The sequence below is a fragment of the Zootoca vivipara genome, chromosome 5 (genome assembly GCF_963506605.1).
Source record: "Zootoca vivipara chromosome 5, rZooViv1.1, whole genome shotgun sequence".
Lineage (NCBI taxonomy): Eukaryota > Metazoa > Chordata > Lepidosauria > Squamata > Lacertidae > Zootoca > Zootoca vivipara.
This window is the reverse complement of record NC_083280.1, coordinates 35393101-35408535: the sequence shown is the minus strand read 5'-3', so window position 1 is coordinate 35408535 and position 15435 is coordinate 35393101. Positions and strand designations below refer to the sequence as shown.

Here is a 15435-nt window from a genome sequence, read left to right as displayed (position 1 = left end):
CCTATCTTACTGGATGGAAGCAGAAACCACGTACCGTAAGTGTTACAGCATGCTGCCAGGATGCTGTTAAACATGGTATGCTGACATCTTCTTGGAAGGAAATCTAATGTGGATGATTTCCTTGCTGGGGTTACTCAGACAGTGAGTGGAACATGAATCTGACAGAGGGAGCGAGGGAGCATTGCAGCCTCTGCCATTCAGCTATTAAAAGATTCAAGTTAAATATGATCCAGGCGTGTGGATAAGTGAAAAGGGATGATAAGTTATATATATTTAAGAAGCTACATCCATGAATCATCAAGCACTGCAGAGTGACATGAATAGTATTAATTATTTTCACAATAAACTTCCCTGTGCTCATAAATCACTGCTTGCCTACTGCTTACACTTGCTAACAGTGTTTTGGCCTTACCCATTTTTTTTTAATATTAAAAAAAGCTGTCCAAGCAAGGAATCCCACTAGAAACTTATCCAAGGGAGTGGGGAGGGGGATCTTCACTGAAGGCATAAGGTGTGGTTTACTGGAGCAAATGCTTTTTAAACAAAAGACTTGGGTTATGCAACCGTTCTTGTAACTGCATATAACCAAGCCAATAACCCATAGATAAAGAGGATGGTATTGGACATTTACTGTGTGCTGTCAAGTGTTGACCACTCACTGTATTTCCCATCCATATCGATGAAAACTCACAAACATCTATTTGGTGAGGCAGCTATCTAGAGTTGTCATCATTTGAAGGGAAAGAAGATTTAAGCCTCAATCATGTGAAATTTTTCCAAAGCCAGACCTACTACTCAGCAGGTTTTTATAAACTTTTTTAAAAAACAAGAGATGATAATTTTTAATTTTTAATTTTGCACCAATGGATGAGGGGTGCTTTTCAGGTTTTCTGCCTTAGACTCCCCAAAGTTTTCAGAGCAATCTGTTCAATTCACAGCACGTGGTTCCAACTTCCAGCAGGGCTAAATACAGAGTCCATGTGATCTTGCTCCTTCTCTTCCCTCACCACCCTGCCTGCAATGTACCTGACAAACTGCACACTTTACGCAGCTTGTAGCAACTTGGTGCTATCAAAGAAAAACCCCAGTTAAAATCTCATCTCTCTCTCACCCCCCCCCCGGCTTGTTCATTTCTACTCAGAAGTAAGCCACAGGCAGAATACAAAAAGAAAAAGGCAATGGGGAGATGGGTAGAAAACAAACATTACAATAGTGTTCTTTCTGATGATGGTGGGGATGCAAGCTTCCTACAGCTGGCCAAAGGATGGGACCAGACTGGGCATCCTCACGCTGTGCGATTCTTTAATAAAGGTAGGGGTGAAAATCTCCAATTAGTCCCCCAGAACAAAATTCTTTGCTGTCTGGGCAACAGAGAGGGCAATGACAACCCTGACATTTTGCCCTTGGGCAGCATAAGGACAGAAACTGATTTCCAAATGCCCTAATTGTTCCCAACAATGAGAGGCTTTCATTAGCTCAGCAGTTGAAACCTCACTTTCTTCTCCCACTCCCCTCCCCAGACTGCATAGCCAGAAGAACCACAGGATCTGATAGGATGGACATAGGATTTCACCCCAATGAAGCACTGCTGGTACGTCATGGCAAGCCACGTCTCACTGCTTGTTGCTCCCAGCTGCAGGGAGGAGTGAGAGAGGTGAAAGCAATTCACTAGCATGTACCAACATGCTAAACTCTGAATGGTTGCTCAATGAATATGCTAGACAAAGAGAAGCTCATGTAGGGTTTCCGTTGCAAGGAAGAGGCCTTTTTAGCAGCCACCTACTGTACCTAAAAATTATCCCCTCTGAAATGTTTAACAGAAGAGAATCAACAGAATAAAATTACTTCTCAACGCCCACCCTCCAAAAGCCAGTCCCCCCAGCAGTCGGTAAGTACTGAAATACTTTTTACATTACACTTGATTTTAGCCGATACACTAAGAGGCGATAATTATTTTCAGTTGGTGGGATTTCCATTCGGGCACAAATGGAGGGCGAAAATATAAAATAATGTTTTTTAAAGCATACTGACTCAATTATATAGCATAGTTTACAGTTCTATAAAATAGTGCTATTTCTGAAAGCCAACATCACTTGCCATAAAGCATCTGTGCTTTAGCCTAATAAACGGTTGATGGGGTGTATAACTGTGATCAAATTGTCCCGTTGCAACTACTGTAAAATCTACTTCTAAAAAGGCAGCAGCATTGCACTTGAAAGCATGGTTTTGTTATACACTGCCATAGCCGAACTTTTACAAGTTCTCCCTTATTCCTTGGCATATAAAAAAACCCAAGAAGGAACAAAGAAATGCATTCTATGGCCTTCAGGCAAGCAGTACAGATGAGATTAATGCACTGTCTTTTAAAAAATTTAACTGAGTGCATTTTAAGTATCTTGTTATGTAAGCAGCTGCTCTATTTTAAAAGTTTATTGACTACATATTACTGAAAACTGCCGTCACTGCCCTAGCTTGCAGTTTGGTCACTCCTCACTGATAAGCATTTGAGTATCTGCTCTCTAAAGAGGCACATTCCTATATGTGAAACCCATTATCCAAGTATGGATCCTTATAAAGGTATGAGAGAGGTATTGGCAGGCTTAGGAGAAGCCCAAGGTTTGCAGCAGTATAACAAACCCAAAGGAGACCCACTGAAAACAGTCCCATGAGAACTGGGCATACCCAGTGGGCATGGAAGGCTGATGGATCTGTTGGGAGGGGGAGTGGTTGGCTGCCTGCCTGAACAGGAGCACGCCACGCTGCACCAATTTGTTGCAGCTTCCACCTGTTTCTCATAATACTAAATCTGAGAAAGTAACCTGACTCCATGGGAATGAAATGCTAAAGACATTACGGCATCCATCACTGACACAGCATTCTAAATTTTTTGTTTCAGTGTAGATGTATTATAAGAAGAATGTCCTATAAGGGGAAAAGGAAGAAAATAAACCTTAAAACTGTGAAAAGTTGGGCAATCTAGTCGTTTCTGCATGTTTATGAATAGAATGAAATAAAGATTATGGAACGATTATTTAACTGATTGCACTATGTTGTGACAGATGCCAACAGAAGCACTGCAGAAACTGCAATACAGTATGCCTCAAAATATTTACAACGCAGGACACCGAGGTGATACTTTTTAAGAGCAGATTCAATGATATACTGTATTAGTAGTAACTCCTCTGACTTTGCATCAAGAAAACCAGTAACAAATTTGTTTGAGACACAACTCGTAACACATTTGTGTATAACTAGAACATTCAAAGTATGGCACAGACCTGGGGGGTGGGTCAGAAAAGGGCAACCAAAATAATCATGAAACATGAAAAGAAATATTACAGCATTTGGACCTTTAAAGTTTTTTTGGGGAAAGAAAGAAAGTATGAGGAACATGACAGAGGTGTACAAGATTAGGAACGGTGTGAAGAAATTGAGCAGAAGTTTCCTTCCTCTCTCATAATACTAGAACCTAGGGCAATCCAGTGAAAGTGAATGTTGAAAGGTTCAGGAAAAAAACAAAAGGAGGCATTTCACGCAGGACATAATTATAATCTATGGAATTTGCACAAGCCATATTAATGGCCATAAACTTGGATAGCTTTAGGGCAGGCATAGGCAAACTCGACCCTCCAGGTGTTTTGGGACTACAACTCCCATTATGCCTAACCCCTGGACCTGTTAGCTAGGGATGATGGGAGTTGTAGTCCCAAAACATCTGGAGGGCCGAGTTTGCCTATGCCTGCTTTACGGTTAGACATGGAGGAAAAGTCTATCAATGGCAGCAAGCCATAGTGGCTGTGTAGTATTGGAGACAGGATGGCCACAGCTAATCCAAAGAAGAAGAAAGGGCAGCACTTTCCGACCAAACTCATTATTTGAAAGCAAATAATCTTTTCATTTCTCTCTTTCTCTCCTATTTAGTTAGATCGATGCTCACATCGCTTCAACAGCTCAGGGAGGAATTTGATCCTCACATTCCCTGTTAAAAAGCAACAGAACAAATCCTCCATTTCCCCATGTCTGCAGATGGTAAGAAGTATTGCAATATCTTCCATCTAAAACTGTGGAGGGCATTAACTGAAACCCGAGATGGGCGAGAGCTTTCTAGAGAGCATATTTATTCAAAACCATTAAATAATTTTCAAAGCACAATATTCCAGGGACAGTCTGCAGCAGCAGCCAGAGACAGATCACTCTGCATGTGCACCGCACCTATCAGTCTGAATTCCTGCTTAGAAACACACTTTCCAGATCCATCATCCGTGAAAGTAGTTTTCTGGAGGTGGGGGGGGGCATATGTATGAATCATCTGCAGTATCCTATGATATCAGGTATTTGGTTTAGCCATGCTGGGTTGAATTTGTTCTAGCAAGCATATTTTTTGGTAATCTTTCCTCTGGCAGAGACAACACCTTGAAACGATAATTTAAAATGTGTAACTGAACTCTTACTTCTCCTGGGAGACTAAGTTTCAACTCCTTAGAAGACTGAAGGAGTGTATAAAGGCACACTTAATATAGTTCACAAAAGTTTGTTCTGAAAATAATTACGATCAGGTGTTCTATGGTGTCCCTAAATCTCTGAACCATAAAGGAGTTCTTGGAAAGCCCTAATAAGACTTTTTAGATAGGAAGAACCTACATGTTTCCCAGATCTAGGTAGGTAGCTGTGTTGGTCTGACTCAGTCGAAATAAATATATATTTTTAAAAAATAAATAAAGGGCATTGATTTTTTTAAAAAAATAAATAAAGGGCTTGAGGGCATCCTGAGCAAGTTTGCAGATGACACCAAATTGGGAGGGGTGGCTAATACCCCAGAGGACAGGATCACACTTCAAAATGACCTTAACAGATTAGACAACTGGGCCAAAGCAAACAAGATGAATTTTAACAAGGAGAAATGTAAAGTACTACACTTGGGCAAAAAAAATGAAAGGCACAAATACAGGATGGGTGACAACTGGCTTGAGAGCAGGATCTAGGAGTCTTGTTGTTGTTTAGTCGTTTAGTCGTGTCCGACTCTTCGTGACCCCATGGACCATAGCACGCCAGGCACTCCTGTCTTCCACTGCCTCCCGTAGTTTGGTCAAACTCATGTTCGTAGCTTCGAGAACACTGTCCAACCATCTTGTCCTCTGTCGTCCCCTTCTCCTTGTGCCCTCAATCTTTCCCAACATCAGGGTCTTTTCCAAGGATTCTTCTCTTCTCATGAGGTGGCCAAAGTATTGGAGCCTCAGCTTCACGATCTGTCCTTCCAGGGAGCACTCAGGGCTGATTTCCTTAAGAATGGATAGGTTTGATCTTCTAGCAGGCCATGGGACTCTCAAGAGTCTCCTCCAGCACCATAATTCAAAGGAGTCTTGGTAGACCACAAACTTGACATGAGTCAGCAGTGTGATGCAGCAGCTAAAAAGCCAATGCAATTCTGGGCTGCATCAATAGTTGTAAAGCATCTAGATCAAGGGAAGTAATAGTACCACTGTATTCTGCTCTGGTGAGACCTCACCTGGAGTACTGTGTCCAGTTCTGGGCACCACAGTTCAAGAAGGATACTGACGAGCTGGAACGTGTCCAGAGGAGGGCAACGAAAATGGTCAAAGGCCTGGAAATGATGCCTTATGAGGAACGACTTAGGGAGCTGGGTATGTTTAGCCTGGAGAAGAGAAGGTTAAGGGGTGATATGATAGCCATGTACAAATATATGAAAGGATGTTGTGAGGGACAGGAGCTATAGACAGCCCCCTCCCATCTTGAACACGAGCTCCTCGCCCAGCGAAAGTGGGAGCGGGGAGGGAGATGTTTCGAGCGGGGAATCAGGAAGTAGAAGCCCAGGCTCAGGCAGGATAGCTGTGCCACGGCGCCGCTTGGGAACGGAAGGGGGAAGCAGGGAAACCGCGGGAAGAAGACCGATCCCGGCGACCCCGGAATTGCGTAAGAAGCGCCGAGGGAGGAGATTTAGTATTCCCAGGCTACTTTGCTGGAGAAAGATGCGGGAATCTCCATTCGGACGTTCTGCGCCAGACTGACAACATGTACTGACCTCCTGTATATAGCACTGTTTTAGCACTGTAAATAGACTGCACCAATAAAAGGATAAAATGCAGAGCTGTGAGGAGTCGTTACTCTAGAGTAGCCACCACGCCACTGCGACAGATGTCATATGGAGGAGGGAGAAAGATTGTTTTCTGCTGCTCCAGAGAAGCGGACACGGAGCAATGGATTCAAACTTCAAGAAAGAAGATTCCACCTAAACATTAGGAAGAACTTCTTGACATTAAGAGCTGTTTGGCAGTGGAATTTGCTACCAAGGAGTGTGGTGGAGTCTCCTTCTTTGGAGGTCTTTAAGCAGAGGCTTGACAGGCGTATGTCAAAAATGCTTTGATGGTGTTTCCTGCTTGGCAGGGGGTAGGACTGGATGGCCCTTGTGGTCTCTTCCAACTCTATGATTCTATGATTCTATGAAATTGTCCAGTAGTTGGTCTCTAAGGCGCTACTGGACAATTTTTTAATTTTTAATTTTATTTTTGTTACATGCTCCCAAACACTCTCCAGAATCTGAGAATTCCTACTGCTGTCTTCTCGGTTTTCACTGCAGCAGAACTGAGATTTTAACTATTCTCAATGCTTGATAAAATGAACCCCAAGTATCAGTGTGGTTTTGTTTGTTCAAAAATATGGGAATGTGTGAACAGCTGATTTAAAGGGGACTTTTCAGTTTTTACTCAATTAACGTTCTTACAAAATTGACTCAAGGCTGCCAGCAGTCAACGGAGTCATACCTGAGCGAAGGGGAAAGTGTACTGACAGCAGCATAAAGTAGAGAGCACATTTTCCCTTATGATAGGGATAAGTATATCTAATATCTGAGCTCAGTGTCAATACCATGTAGAACAAAGCAATATTGCTGCTTCATAATGGTCAGAAGCCATCGCTACACATAGTCCTGCAAATCAGCAATGTCCGTCTGGCAACGATCTTGTGATGCTTCCAAACAGTTCTATCTGCTGTATCATATCACAATGCTGCATAATATTCTCACACATTAAAACAGAAGAGGTGTGCATCCAGATTCTTTGGTTGTTTACTGCATCCCACTGTGTTCAATAGGGTTTACTCATAGCTACGTATTCCTGAGATTGCATTCTGAATCTCAAAAGGCACAGCAATACTTGCACTTGGTAGGTGGAAATGGGGAGGGATTCAGGTGCAATGAATGCGAAAATAGAAGCTGTGTTTGAATAAGGCAAGAGAAATCTCCAAGGTGAGAAATAGAACTAGATAGGAATTCATATCCTAGAACGGGCTAGAGAACCTCAGGCCTAGCGGCAAACTTTAGACCTCCAGTACACACTCTCTGGCCCTGAGAGATTTTGCCCAATTGAAATATGTCATTGAGATCTGATAATCCTTCTTACTTATCTGCAGGGAAGACAGAGAGGTGAATGTGTAAATGTTACAATTGTTCCTTCATGCACTTTTGACTCTGATCCTGTCTATCATCGACATGTGGCCCTCAGAACATTCCCTAGAAAGGAATATGGCCCTCGGGCTGAAAAGGGTTCCCCACCCATGACTTAAAATCTGAGTGATATTGTCGTTTCCACTCATTTCAGTGAGAGGATTCACGAACTCTGAGGTTCTCCAACGCCATTGTAGCAAAACTCTGAGGGACTCATCTAGGTCAAATTATTTTTTTAAAGATGAAGTTAAGCAATATGGTTGGCAACTTCCACTTTTGTTCAAAGGGGTTATGAGAAGAAGTGTTTTGAACAATTAGACTTGCAAGCTCCCTAGGGAAGCCAATGGCCCATGGAAGATAGAGGATGCCCAAAGGCCCATAGAAAATGCAAATGGGAGGCACATAGCTAAGGGAGTTTTGAGCATGAGTTTAGCAAAATTCAAACAAGATGCTTTATAGGCAAATCAATTTAAAACATTTTGTTTTAAAAAACTATGTTCCCCCTGCATAAGCATGTCTGCATTTCAGTACTCTTCAGACCCAGTCATAGGACTCCTAAGTTTATAGGGCAAGTCAGCCCTTCATTGGACCTCACTGAGATTAAATCTGCAACTGCGTGAAAATACTGGAATTGCCCAGAAAATTATAACCAGGCAGTTTTAATTCAGGCAGGAATTCTACACCAGCACTGGATAATGTTTTGCCTGCCAAGTAAAGCTGGTAATGATTTTTCTAAAGAATTGTCCAAAAGTCCTGATATAAGGGGTACATAGCATGTTTCTACCTACCTCATCCAAAGAAACAGTAACATCTGGAGAAAATACATTGTCTAAAGAGTAATATAACCATTATAGTCATACCTCGGGTTACAAATGCTTCAGGTTGCATCCTGCGCCGAACCCAGAAGTACCCGAACGTGATACTCACGCATTGGCACTCACGCATGCACAGCACTAAATCACGCTTTGCACATGCACAGAAGACTGAATCACGCCCCACGCATGCACAAGACGCAGCGCTGTGGGTTGCAAACGTGTCTCCCGCACGGATCACGTTCGTAACCCGAGCGTCCACTGTAATGATATTAATAATAGTAATTTAAACCTCCTATACTATATACTAATAGGCTTGATGTGGACCTCAGCAACTGTGTGAAATATTTGTAAAACTTTCTTTTACATCTGTGATAGATATTCTGCTTTGCATGTAGAAGACCTCAGCTTCAATTTCCTAGCATCTCCAGGTGGGGCTAGGAATCACCCATGGAGTTTGATGTAGTACAAAGAGAAGAAGTAACCATCTTTCTACATAAGCAAAGAGGGCAAGATAAAAATCTTACCTCTTAAATATATTATCTTGAACAGGTTTTGCTTTAAAATCAATTAAGCAGCGTAACATCAGACCAAATTTCCATCTACTCCTGCCTTTTGCCTGCACTGGCAGCCAGCTAGTTGTCAGAAATAAGCTCATAGCAGATTGGTGCTCTATTGTATTATTTAGGGTGCAGCTGCCAGACCAACCCTTCCTCATTGTCCATCAATTCCTTTGCCCAACCTCTTCTTCTGCCTAGAGTAGCAAAAGTAGGAGATAAAGAAATGCAAGCAAAGGGGCCTGTGGAAGAAGGTGGCCATAGGGACAACTTTTACAGCCCTCTCTCAAGAGCAAAATATGGAGGATTCCCAGTTTGTGATCTGACAGCCCTATTTGTAGCCCATTAACTATATATATGGAATCTTTGTTCAGAGGCAAAAGCCATAAAACCATGAATTTGTCCCATTTAAACCTTTTTAAAAAAGCAATTGTCTTCCAAAATGCAATGAAAACCATTTTAAAAAAAAATTCAATTACTTGTTATTTTTAATTTCGGTACACACAAGAGACATAGGAATTGTCTTATTGTTAACTCTAAAATGCAATAGAAATCATTATAAAGGATACAACCGTCATCACACTATTCCGTAGGAATGTATACTGTATGTTGCTTACATTTTCTTTTGCTTGCCTTGATCCTATATCCAATCAATTCTATGGGATGATTCTGGGTCCTCGCAATTTTGAAAGAATTTCTATACATTCTCTCCACAAAGTTGGCATCACCTTATGTTCTCCATTAATCGTAGATTCTTTTTTTGTTTGTTTCTAAATTAAAATGACCCAATATGGCATGCATGGGATTGCTGCCTTATAAAGGGAATATATCCCATAGAAATCAAAGGGCATTACTTCTGAGAACAAGTTTTTTTAAAAAAACAACAACTGAGAAAAGATTTTAAAGAGAAAAGTTTTTAAAGTCTTTTTAAGTGGAAAGAGTTACAAACCCCTAATCCCTTTTCCCAGCTCTATCGTCTCTTTTCAAAATGTGGCAATTGTGAATAGTAGAATAAACATGTTATATATTTAAATATGATGGTGTGCATCCCTGAGACCCGAGGAGATTTAGCTCTGTCCGTGTAGGTACTCAGTGAAGCAGCAGTCCAGACCAATGAAGGAGCTGCTAACCTTAACAGATTAGACAACTGGGCCAAAGCAAACAAGATGAATTTTTACAGGGAGAAATGTAAAGTGCTACACTTGGGCAAAAAAAAATGAAAGGCACAAATACAGGATGGGTGACACCTGGCTTGAGAGCAGTACAAGTGAAAAGGATCTAGCAGTCTTGGTAAACCACAAACTTGACATGAGTCATCAGTGTGATGCAGCAGCTAAAAAAGCCAATGAAATTCTGGGCTGCATCAATAGGAGTATAGCATCTAGATCAAGGGACGTAATAGTACCACTGTATTCCACTCTGGTCAGACCTCACCTGGAATACTGTGTCCAGTTCTGGGCACCACAGTTCATGAAGGATACTGACAAGCTGGAACGTGTCCAGAAGAAGGCAACCAAAATGGTTAAAGACCTGGAAACAATGTGTTATGAGGAATGGCTTAGGGAGCTGGGTATGTTTAGCCTGGAGAATAGAAGGTTAAGGGGTGATATGATAGCCATGCTCAAATATATAAAAGGATGTCATATGGAGGAGGGAGAAAGGTTGTTTTCTGCTGCTCCAGAGAAGCGGACACGGAGCAATGGATTCAAGCTACAAGAAAGAAGATTCCACCTAAACATTAGGAAGAACTTCCTGACAGTAAGAGCTGTTCGGCTGTGGAATTTGCTACCAAGGAGTGTGGTGGAGTCTCCTTCTTTGGAGGTCTTTAAGCGGAGGCTTGACAGCCATCTGTCAGGAATGCTTTGATGGTGTTTCCTGCTTGGCAGGGGGTTGGACTGGATGACCCTTGTGGTCTCTTCCAACTCTATGATTCTACATCCATAGAGACTCCATTCCAGTCTCCAGAATGCCAATCCACTCTATGAACAGTTGTGAGGGTCAGTATCTCATATTAGGTGAGAAACCTGAGCAGGGATGCTGCTGGCATGCCACCCACCCCACTGTCCAGCAGCCTCCCTGACTGAGCTGGTGGAGGATATCTCAGAGATGGTATTTGAAGAATCCCCTCCACTGTTGTGTTGGGTGGACTACTGTACTGTGCTCTGCGTGGGGCTGCCCTTGAAGACTATTTGGAAGCTGCAACAAAGTGCAGGCTGCTGGCAGGCAAAACATCTGGTGGGCAATTGGGGATCATTAGCAAGTGTGATTACCTCACTGTACACTGCTGACTGCAAATCATTAATTACCACCACCTGCAATGTAAATCCTTATGGGATATCAGTGCTCAATTCTCTCCATTCTGAAAGCTCTCCATCTGGCCGCACCTTCAGCTTGCCAATAAGCAATCCATAAAATGATCTGTCCGCTTAGTCAAGGACTGCTACGTTTTCTTAGCAGCCTCAGGTTTTTCGTGAGCCCAGCTACATCAATGCCTACTGGGCCATCACAGCAGAAAAGCAAAGCAGTGTGCAGGAATCTTTAGCTTTCTAGCCAAAAAAAGCATATGAAACAGGGACTGGGATAGTTTATGAAGCATATGGAACTCTCAGACGGCTCTAAGAACAGCTCGGGAAAGTGAACAGATACAGAAATAGCTCTTGATAAGCAATGCATTTGCATATTTGCAGGCACTCTAGAGAGCCGTCTCCCCTTGCCAATTCCTTCTTCAAACCGCATAGTGGGGCTGGGGGGAACCTGGAAAAAGGGAGCTAGCAACAGCGATCTCCAAAGGGTACCTAATGAGGAGTCTCAGAGAGGAAAGGAAGGAGGAACACTATGTCTAGAATTCAGTGACAAGAATAAAGCATTTGCAGAGACTTGATTGGGATGGGAAGAAACTGCCAATAGGTTTTGAAGGAAAGCAGAAGGTGAGTATAGAGGGGAGCTGGATAGGAGAAAGAGTACAGCAATAGGAGGCAATGCCATGCAGTGGGGAAAGCAATACATTTGGAAACAGGGCTGGCAGTAAAGTAGTTTACAGCTCTTCACTTTGCCTGCAACTCTTGCATCTGGTAACGCCAAAAAAACCCACCATAAAATCTTCTGCATGTCAGCTCCCAGTGTCCAAATCACATGCTCTATCAAAACACACTGACTCTTATATAGCAGTTACAGCAGTGACTAGACGGATATTAGCACAACACAGATGTGACTTTCTAAATTTTTACCAATTTGAAGTGCATATGGCAACCACCAACTAGGAACATGAAGAATTCCTTTTTAAGTACACAGCTGGCAGTGCTAGAAGCAGATGGCTCATAAGACAGCACACTCTCGTTCTCTCATTTTTCCACCCTGTACTTCCTCTACCAGCTTTCATAATGGTATGTATGTAACATTACTGCTCCTGTCTACATGCTATCAAAAGGTATAGTTTAACACCCTTGTCAGTTACATATATATTCGTCAGACATCACAACACTGATACTTATAATTAGCCCAACCCATTACTTCTAACTGTTCTTGATTCTATATTCTTGGTATAAGACAATGGATTTAAGACTAGACACATGAAACCCATACCTGAGCAAAAAAATATTCGGGGTGCGTGTGGAATCAGTTACTGCATGATCATATCCTGGAGGCATAAACCTTTCTGGCAAGGAAGGTAGGTACAAACTTTAAAAGCTGTGGGTTTTTTTTAAAAAATAGTAAACAAGACTTCACACACACACACACACACAGTCGTACCTTGGAAGTCAAATGGAATCTGTTCTGGAAGTCCGTTTGACTTCCAAAACGTTCAGAAACTAAAGTCAGCAACCTTTTTCAGCCGTGGGCTGTCCCTCAGACCAGGTGGTGGGCTGGACTATATTTTGAAGGGAAAAAATGAACAAATTCCTATGCCCCACAAATAACCCAGAGATGCATTTTAAATAAAAGGACACATTCTACTCATGTAAAAACACACTGATTCCCGGATCGTCCGCGGGCCGGATTGAGAAGGTGATTGGGCCGCATCCAGCCCACAGGCCTTAGGTTGCCTACCCCTGCGTAAAAGTAATGGGATCCTGAATAGGTAAACTTGCACCAAATGCTATGGTGCTGTTATTCCATTGCACCCATATAGACTTGAGTTCTTCAGTTTTCTCCTAATGCTGCTGAGCTACACCTAGATAAAGTTCCAGTCTGTATTTGGTATAATTTATAGGAATAAAACTCCCTTCTGGTTTTGTTGCAGTCTGAACTAAGCCCTGTGTTTAAATCGGGGATAAGGAAGCAGTGGCCAGATGTTGCAGGGTTCCAATTCTATCATTCCTGCTGGCTGAAGGAAGTCCAGCAACATCTGGAAGGCCATAGGTTCCCCACCCCTGGTTTAAATGGCCAAGAAAAGGAAAATCCCGCTTCAACTATCTGCTTACTCTATGTGAGCAGCTGCAAGGACAAGACACACAGGCCAATCCTGTGCATATTTAATTGGAAGCAAGTCTCAATGACTTCCAGAGAACTTACTCCCAAACACTATATGCACAGGATTGCAGCCTTAGGGAGCAACTAATCTCACACTGCAGAAAGTTAAAAAGCAGTACTTGTCCAAGTCTTATGAACATCATGCTTGACTATCAAAGTAAAAAAATATTTCATCCCTGAAGAAGCAAAGGAGCCAGGAAGAACTGTGAACAATTGCAAACTAACAAGACAACTGAAACCATTCTGTAGGGGGCGTTCTTTCAAAGCTCACCATATTTCAATGAAGGAAACTATGAGCTGTATGTATCCACCATCATTCATACTCGGATACATTGAAATTAATGGGCATGACTAAGGTCCACTCATTTCTGTAGGTCTACTCTGAGCAAAACTTAAAATACCACCTAATGTAACTGCTTCCTCAACATTAATGTAAAACTATTAGGTCTGCCTGGCATACTACTGAACAGCAACCCTAACCAAACTTATTTGGAAGCAGCAAGTTCAATTTAAATCAGTGGGATTTACATCTGAGCAAACAACAGGTTCCATCTAACCAAATTCTACTCAGAGTAGACCCACTGAAATTAATGGGACAAAGCTACTCTTGTGTTTCAATTTATAAGGGTCTACTCTGAGCATCCCTAGTAGCGGATACAACCAACTGTCAGAAATTGACTGTAGAGCATAATTTTAATGGACTAACGCTGTCGTTTGGCTTTGATGCCTACCCTAAGATTACCTTACTGCTGTGTTTCAATGAAAAAGTTCACACAAGTCAGCTAAAATGAACTATTTCCTCCAGACCTTTTGTATTTTTGCATATGTTGCATGTTTTGATACAGGTTTTAATTTTTTAAAATGGAAAGGCTCCAATACATACAGAGGAAGTGAATCTTTTAAAGTAAATAAATAAACTAACTAACTTTCAGGAGTTACCGCAATCTGCATCTTCCGCTAACTTCCTCAAACAGCTGGGCATTTGTGTGTCATTTTCTTTTCTTTTTATTGCCAGCTGGTCTTTAAGCCTCTTCCTTCTCAAAAAGATGGAGCACACCATCTATTCTCTTATTACCTTGTGGCATTCTCTAACTTTGAAACCAATCACAAGAGTTTTTCATTATCCAAACGGACCACACCACACTTCTAGCTCAAATCCTCCAGACTGCATTACAGCCTTATGCTAAGGGCAGATTTATTTGTTTATTTATAAACACAGCAAATCACACACACACAATATCACATTGCCCTTAGCAGCAGAGGGTTGGAAGCAGGAGGCAAGAGAGCCCTCTATATTACAAATGAAACTCAATTTTGAGGCAGTGACACTGGAAATGATGTGTTTTGGTGAAAACTTGGTTTTAAGAAAATGTCTCACAGAAAGAGATTGTCAACCCTCCCTTCAAAAGCAGAATCTTCAGCAGATGCTGGTTTTGCAAGAACCGTCTCAACAAAAACTCAACACAAAGTTCCAGGAAATACTGTGGTGGTTAAGTTGCAGCTGACAAAAGGAAATGGAAAAATGGGAAGGTGCTGAATAGAGGGGGGTGGGGGTTGAGAAGAAAGGCGAAGAGCCTCGGGTCTTTCCCCTAAACTAGTTACTTAAGACACCAACATCAAAATGGTTTGTTAGATGGATGAATTACAGAAATTGCATCAGTAAGACCTCCCCACTCCACACATCCCTACCTTTCAGAACACAAAGCAGTGTGGAGTTCAATACACGATCTGCTGTACACAGCACCTCTTTCCTGCACCCGGTGCACATGTTTTAGAATGAAAAACCCTGGAGCTCAAAGCATTCTTCAAGCCCCCCCTTCGCCCCCGGAGCCCCAACACTTGAGTTCGTCTACAAATGCTCGCAACAGGAAAGGAGCGGCACTCTGCACATGCTCGACAGCTGTCTTCTTTAGGGATAGCTCTCAAGGCTCAGATATGGATTACAGGGCTCAATTAACCCCGCGCCTCTCCGTTCTCCATCGGATTAGTTACCAAGCCTGCCCGAGTCATGCATCTCGCTGAGGATCCTGGCTACCCACATTGCTCGGAGATGTGGCAAAAGGGGCTGAAGAAGGAGCCATTCCGGTTCCCTGTCCAAGAAGCGGGGGCTGGTCCTGCCGGCGCTCCTGGGGCAGGA

General features: G+C 42.4%; 1 protein-coding gene across 1 annotated transcript in view; it reads right to left on the bottom strand.

Moving 5' to 3' along the window:
- GPC1 (glypican 1) overlaps positions 1-15435 on the bottom strand; it is a 197955-nt gene that overhangs the window by 181439 nt on the left and 1081 nt on the right. The window lies entirely within an intron of this gene.